This window comes from Oncorhynchus nerka, linkage group LG15 (assembly GCF_034236695.1).
Source record: "Oncorhynchus nerka isolate Pitt River linkage group LG15, Oner_Uvic_2.0, whole genome shotgun sequence".
In the NCBI taxonomy this organism is placed as follows: Eukaryota; Metazoa; Chordata; class Actinopteri; order Salmoniformes; family Salmonidae; genus Oncorhynchus; species Oncorhynchus nerka.
Window position 1 is genome coordinate 92,515,770 of NC_088410.1, and position 12,150 is coordinate 92,527,919.

The 12,150-nt window shown below is 44.7% G+C and overlaps 1 protein-coding gene across 2 annotated transcripts in view; it reads left to right on the forward strand.

The window, feature by feature from the left end:
• The first annotated feature begins 1,911 nt into the window (after positions 1 to 1,911).
• The window catches only part of ppp1r16b (protein phosphatase 1, regulatory subunit 16B), a 170,155-nt gene continuing 159,916 nt past the window's right edge, over positions 1,912 to 12,150 (forward strand). For both annotated transcript variants that reach the window (XM_065002044.1, XM_065002043.1), the window contains exon 1: positions 1,912 to 2,121. The gene's annotated coding sequence lies outside the window, so the exon portion shown is untranslated. The remainder of the gene's footprint in view (positions 2,122 to 12,150) is intronic.

Consider the following 12,150-nt stretch of genomic DNA (forward strand, 5'->3'; position numbering starts at 1 on the left):
ATATGGTCAATATACCGTGGCTAAGGGCTGTTCTCATGTATGACGCATCACGTAGTGCCTGGACACAGCCACTAGCCGTGCTATATTGGCCATATACCACAAACCCCTGAGGTGCCTTATTGTTTTTATAAACTGGTTACCAACGTAATTAGAGCAGTAAAAATAAATGTTTTGTCATACCTGTAGTATACGGCCTGATATACCACAGCTGTCAGCCAATCAGCATTCAGGGCTCGAAACACCTAGTTTATAATTGACTTTACGGTCCACTGCTGCCTGGTATTGACTTGCAAATTACATTGTAAAATGGTAATACACAATAGTTGCAAACTCATAATTACTTGATAATATCACCTTGTGTAACTGAAAGACGACTAAAAACAATAGATATGTGATACAGTAATCACAGAGTACATGCAGTACCATGCAGTACAAAACCTCTCAACATCAGTGTTAATGCTTTCTGAGTTGGGTCATTCATTTTAAGCTATATTACCCATTACTGCTGCAGTCAGCACCTTCCATCTCTGACAGCCACTGGTGTTTTTAATCTTTAATGATGTTAATAAACTACAGTACCAGACGTGTGTGTGTGTGTTTGTTTGTGTGAACCTGATAATGCCTCTCTGTCTCTTTGTGTTTTGTTTATTCATGTCGGTGTAAAAACTTCTCTCTCCCTTGATGTTGACAGAAAGTAGAGCAGCTAGCCACTGCATGATGCCATGAAATATTAAACATGTTCAGACTATTAACCTCCAAATGGGTAAAACTCCTGACCTCAGCAACTGCCATGAGGAGGACAGGAGGAGAGGAGGAGGAAGAGGAGGAAATGGTTTAGGAAGATGGGGGTGTAGGAGAGGAGGGAAAGAGGAGAGAATGAGGAGAAGGAGGAAGAGGAGAAGGGTTAAGAAGATGGGGGTGTGGGAGAGGAGGGGAAGAGGAGAGAAGGAGGAGGAGGAAGAGGATGAGATGGATTAGGAGGCTGGAATGTACTGTAGTAACAGTAACATGTTTTTTTTTCTCTCAAGCCACTGCCTGTTCTGACATAGATTCAGTAAGGCTGGTAAGAATATATCACATGCAGTATTTTTGCAATACAGTGCAGTATGATATTAACCACAAGGCAGACATTTTTCCTATTTCTGGGAGGAATCCTAACGTGAGATCCGCTCACGTAGCTTGTGTGCTAGTTTTCGTACAAATCTCCAATTGACCTCAATGTATAATTTACAAAAAGATCTGAATAGATCTCCCATAAGGATTTGGATGTCAATGTTTACCTCCTCAAACACACATGATAAGCAGATGTTTACTCTCATTATGCCAGAAAATCTGTTAAATTCTTATGGGATTTCACCTATATTATCTTTGATCCATTTTTTCACTATAGAAGGAATGTAGCCTGCATAAACATATAAATTCTGTGCATTTTCAATGAAACACTTGTAATGTGTCCCTTACCTTTCTTGATAATAACTTATAGAAATTGGGATTTAGTCAGTGAAGTTATGGTGCTTAGACTGAATGTTAAGTTATCTTTGGTGGCTGATATGATTTTTTCAACTCAAGACATAGAAGTTGAAGTTATTGTATTGGAAATTAAAGATATTTCCATCATGTCTTTTTCAACCATTATTAAAAAGATGCGTGTCAATGAAAATCCAATGAACCACAACCCTACAGGTCAAGACCTAATGTGTGCAGATATGGCTGTGGCATAACTAATCAACCCTTCATCGTAGCAGAACATCAGTAAGCTATCATCAGAATGGTCCCAAGTCCAACATTTTGAAATGTTTCTAAAGTAGACAAAAACTAGACGCGTATCTGTCTACACTTGATGTTTTCGAGCCCAGTCTGCTGCCTCCAACCCCACCCTCCTCCCGGTGTGACTTGTAGTCGAGGGGCGTTCTGTAATAGTCTGCAGCGGGCGGCAGCTAGCGACACAGCTGCGGTAGCATTTCTTGCCTGCCCTCTTGTCTCCTGTACAGCTACAGCGCTACTAGTTAGCCACAGGACAATATCCCTGCTGTAGGCTTCAAGACATGTTCGTCTTCAAGAGTTCCACTCATCCCAGTGAGTGAAATTGGAACAAGTTAGTCCATTGATAACCTACAAACGGTGAGTACAATATATATATATTTTTTTTTTTACAGATGCGATCGGTTTTGGTGGTCTTCTGTTCGATTGATTCAAATGAAATGTGAAAGAGAGGAGGTATTTTCTAAGCAGTGGAGCAGAAGACATTGGCATTGGGAGGGGTGCCTCTACCTCGTTTGAGAAGAAATGTCTCTATCTCGTTGTTTGAGCAGTTAGCCCGAGTTTTACCGTTGCATTACCGTTCATTACTGGCAACCAATTATTCATTGCCGTTGCTGGCGCCAGACGTGTAACAAATAGCCTCATCATCAAGACGTGTGCCCCGATTCCAGGAAAGAAACATATCACAGATTTCTGCGCTAGATCGCCAACAATGTTTCAATCCTACTTGTATGTTGTTGTCTGGCCACTTGGGATTTGCAGAGGCATCAAGTCAGTGCACGCGCTTCAGAAGTTAGTAACGAGGAAGGATGATTGACAATTTCAATCTGAGAGATGTTGTTTCCTCTCTCCTTACTAGTTGCAGAAGTCAGTCCCACACGTGCGATGGGGGAAAACTGCCAGGGGCCTTATGACAATGTTAAGGTTATTGTATTCGTTAAAGTAGACCACAAGAGAATAGCCTAAAGAGAGATACTGGAGATAGAGGTTACTGTAGTTTTTAAAGTAGACCACAAGAGAATAGCCCAAAGAGAGATACTGGAGATAGAGGTTACTGTAGTTTTTAAAATAGACCACAAGAGGAATAGCCTAAAGAGAGATACTGGAGATAGAGGTTACTGTAGTTTTTAAAGTAGACCACAAGAGAATAGCCTAAAGAGAGATACTGGAGATAGAGGTTACTGTAGTTTTTAAAGTAGACCACAAGAGAATAGCCTAAAGAGAGATACTGGAGATAGAGGTTACTGTAGTTTTTAAAGTAGACCACAAGAGAATAGCCTAAAGAGAGATACTGGAGATAGAGGTTACTGTAGTTTTTAAAGTAGACCACAAGAGAATAGCCTAAAGAGAGATACTGGAGATAGAGGTTACTGTAGTTTTAAAATAGACCACAAGAGAATAGCCTAAAGAGAGATACTGGAGATAGAGGTTACTGTAGTTTTTAAAGTAGACCACAAGAGAATAGCCTAAAGAGAGATACTGGAGATAGAGGTTACTGTAGTTTTTAAAGTAGACCACAAGAGAATAGCCTAAAGATAGATACTGGAGATAGAGGTTACTGTAGTTTTTAAAGTAGACCACAAGAGAATAGCCTAAAGAGATACTGGAGATAGAGGTTACTGTAGTTTTTAAAGTAGACCACAAGAGAATAGCCTAAAGAGAGATACTGGAGATAGAGGTTACTGTAGTTTTTAAAGTAGACCACAAGAGAATAGCCTAAAGAGAGATACTGTAGATAGAGGTTACTGTAGTTTTAAAGTAGACCACAAGAGAATAGCCTAAAGAGAGATACTGGAGATAGAGGTTACTGTAGTTTTTAAAGTAGACCACAAGAGAATAGCCTAAAGAGAGATACTGGAGATAGAGGTTACTGTAGTTTTTAAAGTAGACCACAAGAGAATAGCCTAAAGAGAGATACTGGAGATAGAGGTTACTGTAGTTTTTAAAGTAGACCACAAGAGAATAGCCTAAAGAGAGATACTGGAGATAGAGGTTACTGTAGTTTTTAAAGTAGACCACAAGAGAATAGCCTAAAAGAGATACTGGAGATAGAGGTTACTGTAGTTTTTAAAGTAGACCACAAGAGAATAGCCTAAAGAGAGATACTGGAGATAGAGGTTACTGTAGTTTTTAAAGTAGACCACAAGAGAATAGCCTAAAGAGAGATACTGTAGATAGAGGTTACTGTAGTTTTTAAAGTAGACCACAAGAGAATAGCCTAAAGAGAGATACTGGAGATAGAGGTTACTGTAGTTTTTAAAGTAGACCACAAGAGAATAGCCTAAAGAGAGATACTGTAGATAGAGGTTACTGTAGTTTTTAAAGTAGACCACAAGAGAATAGCCTAAAGAGAGATACTGGAGATAGAGGTTACTGTAGTTTTTAAAGTAGACCACAAGAGAATAGCCTAAAGAGAGATACTGGAGATAGAGGTTACTGTAGTTTTTAAAGTAGACCACAAGAGAATAGCCTAAAGAGAGATACTGGAGATAGAGGTTACTGTAGATAGAGGTTACTGTAGATAGAGGTTACTGTAGATAGAGGTTACTGTAGTTTTTAAAGTAGACCACAAGAGAATAGCCTAAAGAGAGATACTGTAGATAGAGGTTACTGTAGATAGAGGTTACTGTAGATAGAGGTTACTGTAGATAGAGGTTACTGTAGATAGAGGTTACTGTAGATAGAGGTTACTGTAGATAGAGGTTACTGTAGTTTTTAAAGTATTTATATCATTATGCTCTCTGTCTGTATAAAATAGTAATTCATTGGTCAATGTAGAATAGTGCTGTTGTCCCAATAGATTGGGCCTCTATTCCACTTGTGTAGGCTAATAACAAAAAACACTACTTCAGTGCAATTCATTTGACTACAGAGTAATATTGGTAGCCTACTAGACTTGAGTAATTACGACATTACTGGTCATGTAAATTGTTGGAGCTTGGTTGGTTTTGCTTACACTTACACTAGGCGTGTTCCTTGTCTTGTTCTTCCAAATCAAATGTTCTTCAGGGTCTGATTTCTTTATGCCTAGTTCAAGAAAAAGAAAAAAATCATAGGTCTATGCCTGGCAAATTGGTCATATCTCCTTTCTGTGCTAAATGTAAAGTGTGCCTTTGGTATTGTGTAGCCCTTTGGCTGGGAAGGGTGGCCCTTTTAAATGTTTGATGTGTGGGGATGTCTGGAGCGGCTTCTCTGGCTGTTCCTCTCAGCATCTGCACTGCCTGTCAGCTATGGTTAGGGATGGGCCATCAGACGCAATACACTGTGCCCACTGCTCACACACACACTGGCAGAGCCACAATCACACAGGAACGATGGTGACACACACACACACACACACACACACACACACACACACACACACACACACACACACACACACACACACACACACACACGTATGAACACACCCATGTATGGACACACACACACACACACACACACACACACACACACACACACACACACACACACACACACACACACACACACACACGCATGTATGAAAACACACACACAGTAAGACATGCACTTATATGCACACTTTTTTAGTCACACACACACACACACACACACACACACACACACACACACACACACACACACACACACACACACACACACACACACACAAACTCTCTCCCAGTAGGAGGTCAGATTAGGCTCAGAGCAGCAGGGGGAACCATGATGATGCCTACCAAAATGGCACCCTATTCCCTACATAGTGCACTACTTAATGACCAGGGTCCATGGAATCCTATAGTGCACCATTTTTTGTTTATTTCAAAAGTAGTGCACTATATAGGGGAAAAGGGTACCATTGGAGAAGCAGACGTCATCTGCTCTCTGCAGGACCCCAGCTAGGTCACATAGAAAGATGTGCCTGGTGCACCGGCCAGTAAGCCACCAGATTAACTGACAGCACTGGCCGCTTAAATGCTTGTTGTAATCAGATAACTGTGGTTTAGTATTAGTACTGCAGGGCCATGGGGTAAGTCAACAGGTCTAGGCAAGACTTAGAGGGGAGAGGACATTTTACTAAGCACGGGTCATGATCAACCAACATATTTCAATTTGAATAGAAACACAGAACAGAGAAACGCACTGGGTTTGGTCAGCAGGCCGACGGGCTTATTTGTGTGTGTGTGTGTGTCACCATCGTTCCCTGTGTGATTGTGGCTCTGCCTGTGTGTGTGTGTGTGTACGTGTGCGTGCGTGCGTGCGTGCGTGTGTGTGTATGTGTGTGCGTGTGTGCGTGTGTGTGCGTGTGTGTGTGTGTGTGCTTGTCATACATAGCAGCAGGGAAATAAGCTTTCTGCTGTGGTAACATTAACAGGCTGCATTTCATGTTGGAAGTGGAACTGCTTTTTGATGTCAATCATCATGGATTTAATCTTCTACTAGTCTACAAGCTGAATTAAAATAAATACGTATTTTCTTCATCTTTAGTGAGCCTCCCGGGCGTCTAAGGTTTCAATATTTCATGAGAAGAGAAATCTCCAAATTAGTGTGTTGGAATATTCACGCAACAGTTAGGGTATAAAACAAACTACGGACAGAGAAAGCACACGCACACACACCCACACACACACACACACACACACACACACACACACACACACACACACACACACACACACACACACACACACACACACACACACACACACACACACACACACACACACACTAGGGCTGTGACGATCACAGAATTTTGGATGGCTGTGATGGGCCAGCCAGGTGACCGCGGTCAGCGCCATAAACGCTCGAATCACCAAAGATTTGCTCCTGCGTGCAAGTGCAGCCATAGAACTAGAATGAATAGAACTGGCGTCCCCATTCAAGTCAATAATGGCACAACGCTGATTCAACTCAACTGACATTTCAAAAAATACATTCCATTGCATGAGACACATCCAGTTGACATCATTTTAATGAGCATTCTACATTTCAGCAAGGACCAACACAGTTTCATCGCGTTGTTAAGAGTCCATGTTACCACAGGAACAGACTGTGGAACGTCGTATTAAATATATTTTTTGTGGTTATGACAGTTATTTTATTTCCACGGTTGGTCTCCATCCACAACAGTTGGTTATACTGTAATTGTGCCAGCCCTAACACATGCACACTGCAGCGCATACCCAAAGCAGAAGGATAGTATTAGCCCTCATTTCCATAGACTGCAGCATGCATTTGTTTTTACCATAACGGAGGCATCTTGTAATGAGATAGTAATGACGACTGATAATAACGGGTACAACATAGTGTGGCCCATCTTTCCCTTTCAAGACAGATCGATACGTATCTATATTTCATCTGACCTTTATTTAACTAGACAAGTCAGTTTAAGAACAAATTCTTATTTTCAATGACAGCCTAGGAACAGTGGGTTAACTGCCTTGTTCAGGGTCAGAACGACAGCCTAGGAACAGTGGGTTAACTGCCTTGTTCAGGGTCAGAACGACAGCCTAGGAACAGTGGGTTAACTGCCTTGTTCAGGGTCAGAACGACAGCCTAGGAACAGTGGGTTAACTGCCTTGTTCAGGGTCAGAACGATAGCCTAGGAACAGTGGGTTAACTGCCTTGTTCAGGGTCAGAATGACAGCCTAGGAACAGTGGGTTAACTGCCTTGTTCAGGGGCGTAAGGACAGCCTAGGAACAGTGGGTTAACTGCCTTGTTCAGGGTCAGAACGACAGCCTAGGAACAGTGGGTTAACTGCCTTGTTCAGGGTCAGAACAACAGCCTAGGAACAGTGGGTTAACTGCCTTGTTCAGGGTCAGAACGACAGCCTAGGAACAGTGGGTTAACTGCCTTGTTCAGGGGCAGAATGACAGCCTAGGAACAGCGGGTTAACTGCCTTGTTCAGGGGGCAGAACGACAGCCTAGGAACAGTGGGTTAACTGCCTTGTTCAAGGGCAGAACGACAGCCTAGGAACAGTGGGTTAACTGCCTTGTTCAGGGTCAGAACGATAGCCTAGGAACAGTGGGTTAACTGCCTTGTTCAGGGGCGTAATGACAGCCTAGGAACAGTGGGTTAACTGCCTTGTTCAGGGTCAGAACGACAGCCTAGGAACAGTGGGTTAACTGCCTTGTTCAGGGTCAGAACGACAGCCTAGGAACAGTGGGTTAACTGCCTTGTTCAGGGGGAAGATTGACAGCCTAGGAACAGTGGGTTAACTGCCTTGTTCAGGGGGCAGAACGACAGCCTAGGAACAGTGGGTTAACTGCCTTGTTCAGGGAGCAGAACGACAGCCTAGGAACAGTGGGTTAACTGCCTTGTTCAGGGGCAGAATGACAGCCTAGGAACAGCGGGTTAACTGCCTTGTTCAGGGGGCAGAACGACAGCCTAGGAACAGTGGGTTAACTGCCTTGTTCAGGGGCAGAACGACAGCCTAGGAACAGTGGGTTAACTGCCTTGTTCAGGGGCAGAACGACAGCCTAGGAACAGTGGGTTAACTGCCTTGTTCAGGGTCAGAACGACAGCCTAGGAACAGTGGGTTAACTGCCTTGTTCAGGGTCAGAACGACAGCCTAGGAACAGTGGGTTAACTGCCTTGTTCAGGGTCAGAACGATAGCCTAGGAACAGTGGGTTAACTGCCTTGTTCAGGGTCAGAATGACAGCCTAGGAACAGTGGGTTAACTGCCTTGTTCAGGGCGTAAGGACAGCCTAGGAACAGTGGGTTAACTGCCTTGTTCAGGGTCAGAACGACAGCCTAGGAACAGTGGGTTAACTGCCTTGTTCAGGGTCAGAACAACAGCCTAGGAACAGTGGGTTAACTGCCTTGTTCAGGGTCAGAACGACAGCCTAGGAACAGTGGGTTAACTGCCTTGTTCAGGGCAGAATGACAGCCTAGGAACAGCGGGTTAACTGCCTTGTTCAGGGGCAGAGCGACAGCCTAGGAACAGTGGGTTAACTGCCTTGTTCAAGGGCAGAACGACAGCCTAGGAACAGTGGGTTAACTGCCTTGTTCAGGGTCAGAACGATAGCCTAGGAACAGTGGGTTAACTGCCTTGTTCAGGGGCGTAATGACAGCCTAGGAACAGTGGGTTAACTGCCTTGTTCAGGGTCAGAACGACAGCCTAGGAACAGTGGGTTAACTGCCTTGTTCAGGGTCAGAACGACAGCCTAGGAACAGTGGGTTAACTGCCTTGTTCAGGGGGAAGATTGACAGCCTAGGAACAGTGGGTTAACTGCCTTGTTCAGGGGGCAGAACGACAGCCTAGCAACAGTGGGTTAACTGCCTTGTTCAGGGGGCAGAACGACAGCCTAGGAACAGTGGGTTAACTGCCTTGTTCAGGGGCAGAATGACAGCCTAGGAACAGCGGGTTAACTGCCTTGTTCAGGGGGCAGAACGACAGCCTAGGAACAGTGGGTTAAATGCCTTGTTCAGGGGCAGAACGACAGCCTAGGAACAGTGGGTTAACTGCCTTGTTCAGGGGCAGAACGACAGCCTAGGAACAGTGGGTTAACTGCCTTGTTCAGGGTCAGAACGACAGCCTAGGAACAGTGGGTTAACTGCCTTGTTCAGGGTCAGAACGATAGCCTAGGAACAGTGGGTTAACTGCCTTGTTCAGGGTCAGAATGACAGCCTAGGAACAGTGGGTTAACTGCCTTGTTCAGGGGCGTAAGGACAGCCTAGGAACAGTGGGTTAACTGCCTTGTTCAGGGTCAGAACGACAGCCTAGGAACAGTGGGTTAACTGCCTTGTTCAGGGTCAGAACAACAGCCTAGGAACAGTGGGTTAACTGCCTTGTTCAGGGTCAGAACGACAGCCTAGGAACAGTGGGTTAACTGCCTTGTTCAGGGGCAGAATGACAGCCTAGGAACAGCGGGTTAACTGCCTTGTTCAGGGGCAGAGCGACAGCCTAGGAACAGTGGGTTAACTGCCTTGTTCAAGGGCAGAGCGACAGCCTAGGAACAGTGGGTTAACTGCCTTGTTCAGGGTCAGAACGATAGCCTAGGAACAGTGGGTTAACTGCCTTGTTCAGGGCATAATGACAGCCTAGGAACAGTGGGTTAACTGCCTTGTTCAGGGTCAGAACGACAGCCTAGGAACAGTGGGTTAACTGCCTTGTTCAGGGTCAGAACGACAGCCTAGGAACAGTGGGTTAACTGCCTTGTTCAGGGGGAAGATTGACAGCCTAGGAACAGTGGGTTAACTGCCTTGTTCAGGGGGCAGAACGACAGCCTAGCAACAGTGGGTTAACTGCCTTGTTCAGGGGGCAGAACGACAGCCTAGGAACAGTGGGTTAACTGCCTTGTTCAGGGGCAGAATGACAGCCTAGGAACAGCGGGTTAACTGCCTTGTTCAGGGGGCAGAACGACAGCCTAGGAACAGTGGGTTAACTGCCTTGTTCAGGGGCAGAACGACAGCCTAGGAACAGTGGGTTAACTGCCTTGTTCAGGGGCAGAACGACAGCCTAGGAACAGTGGGTTAACTGCCTTGTTCAGGGTCAGAACAGCAGCCTAGGAACAGTGGGTTAACTGCCTTGTTCAGGGTCAGAACGACAGCCTAGGAACAGTGAGTTAACTGCCTTGTTCAGGGGCGTAATGACAGCCTAGGAACAGTGGGTTAACTGCCTTGTTCAGGGTCAGAATGACAGCCTAGGAACAGTGGGTTAACTGCCTTGTTCAGGGTCAGAACGACAGCCTAGGAACAGTGGGTTAACTGCCTTGTTCAGGGGCGTAATGACAGCCTAGGAACAGTGGGTTAACTGCCTTGTTCAGGGTCAGAATGACAGCCTAGGAACAGTGGGTTAACTGCCTTGTTCAGGGGCGTAATGACAGATTTTTACCTTGTCAGGTCGGGGATTTGATCTAGCAACCATTCGGTTACTAGTCCACTAGGCTACCTGCCGCCCCAATAGGCACCGATACGATACAGGAAGGATCTGTTTTTAGTTAGAAACGACTGTGTGATTCGGTTTGATTAGAGGAACGAATCAATGTGATTCTACACTAGCTACACTATCTAGCTACTTCCCTGTCCTTACTGGTCTGATATTAGCTACACTATCTAGCTACTCCTCTCTCCTTACTGGTCTGATATTAGCTACACTATCTAGCTACGTCCCTGTCCTTACTGGTCTGATATTAGCTACACTATCTAGCTACTTCCCTGTCCTTACTGGTCTGATATTAGCTACACTATCTAGCTACTCCTCTCTCCTTACTGGTCTGATATTAGCTACACTATCTAGCTACTCCTCTCTCCTTACTGGTCTGATATTAGCTACACTATCTAGCTACTTCCCTGTCCTTACTGGTCTGATATTAGCTACACTATCTAGCTACTTCCCTGTCCTTACTGGTCTGATATTAGCTACACTATCTAGCTACTCCCCTCTCCTTACTGGTCTGATATTAGCTACACTATCTAGCTACTCCCCTCTCCTTACTGGTCTGATATTAGCTACACTATCTAGCTACTCCCCACTCCTTACTGGTCTGATATTAGCTACACTACCTAGCTACGTCCCTGTCCTTACTGGTCTGATATTAGCTACACTATCTAGCTACTCCTCTCTCCTTACTGGTCTGATATTAGCTACACTATCTAGCTACGTCCCTGTCCTTACTGGTCTGATATTAGCTACACTATCTAGCTACGTCAATGTCCTTACTGGTCTGATATTAGCTACACGATCTAGCTACGTCCCTGTCCTTACTGGTCTGATATTAGCTACACTATCTAGCTACTCCTCTCTCCTTACTGGTCTGATATTAGCTACACTATCTAGCTACGTCCCTGTCCTTACTGGTCTGATATTAGCTACACTATCTAGCTACTCCTCTCTCCTTACTGGTCTGATATTAGCTACACTATCTAGCTACGTCCCCTCTCCTTACTGGTCTGAAATTAGCTACACTATCTAGCTACGTCCCCTCTCCTTACTGGTCTGATATTAGCTACACTATCTAGCTACGTCCCTGTCCTTACTGGTCTGATATTAGCTACACTATCTAGCTACTCCTCTCTCCTTACTGGTCTGATATTAGCTACACTATCTAGCTACGTCCCTGTCCTTACTGGTCTGATATTAGCTACACTATCTAGCTACTCCTCTCTCCTTACTGGTCTGATATTAGCTACACTATCTAGCTACGTCCCCTCTCCTTACTGGTCTGATATTAGCTACACTATCTAGCTACGTCCCCTCTCCTTACTGGTCTGATATTAGCTACACTGTCTAGCTACTCCTCTCTCCTTACTGGTCTGATATTAGCTACACTATCTAGCTACTCCTCTCTCCTTACTGGTCTGATATTAGCTACACTATCTAGCTACGTCCCCTCTCCTTACTGGTCTGATATTAGCTACACTATCTAGCTACGTCCCCTCTCCTTACTGGTCTGATATTAGCTACACTATCTAGCTACGTCC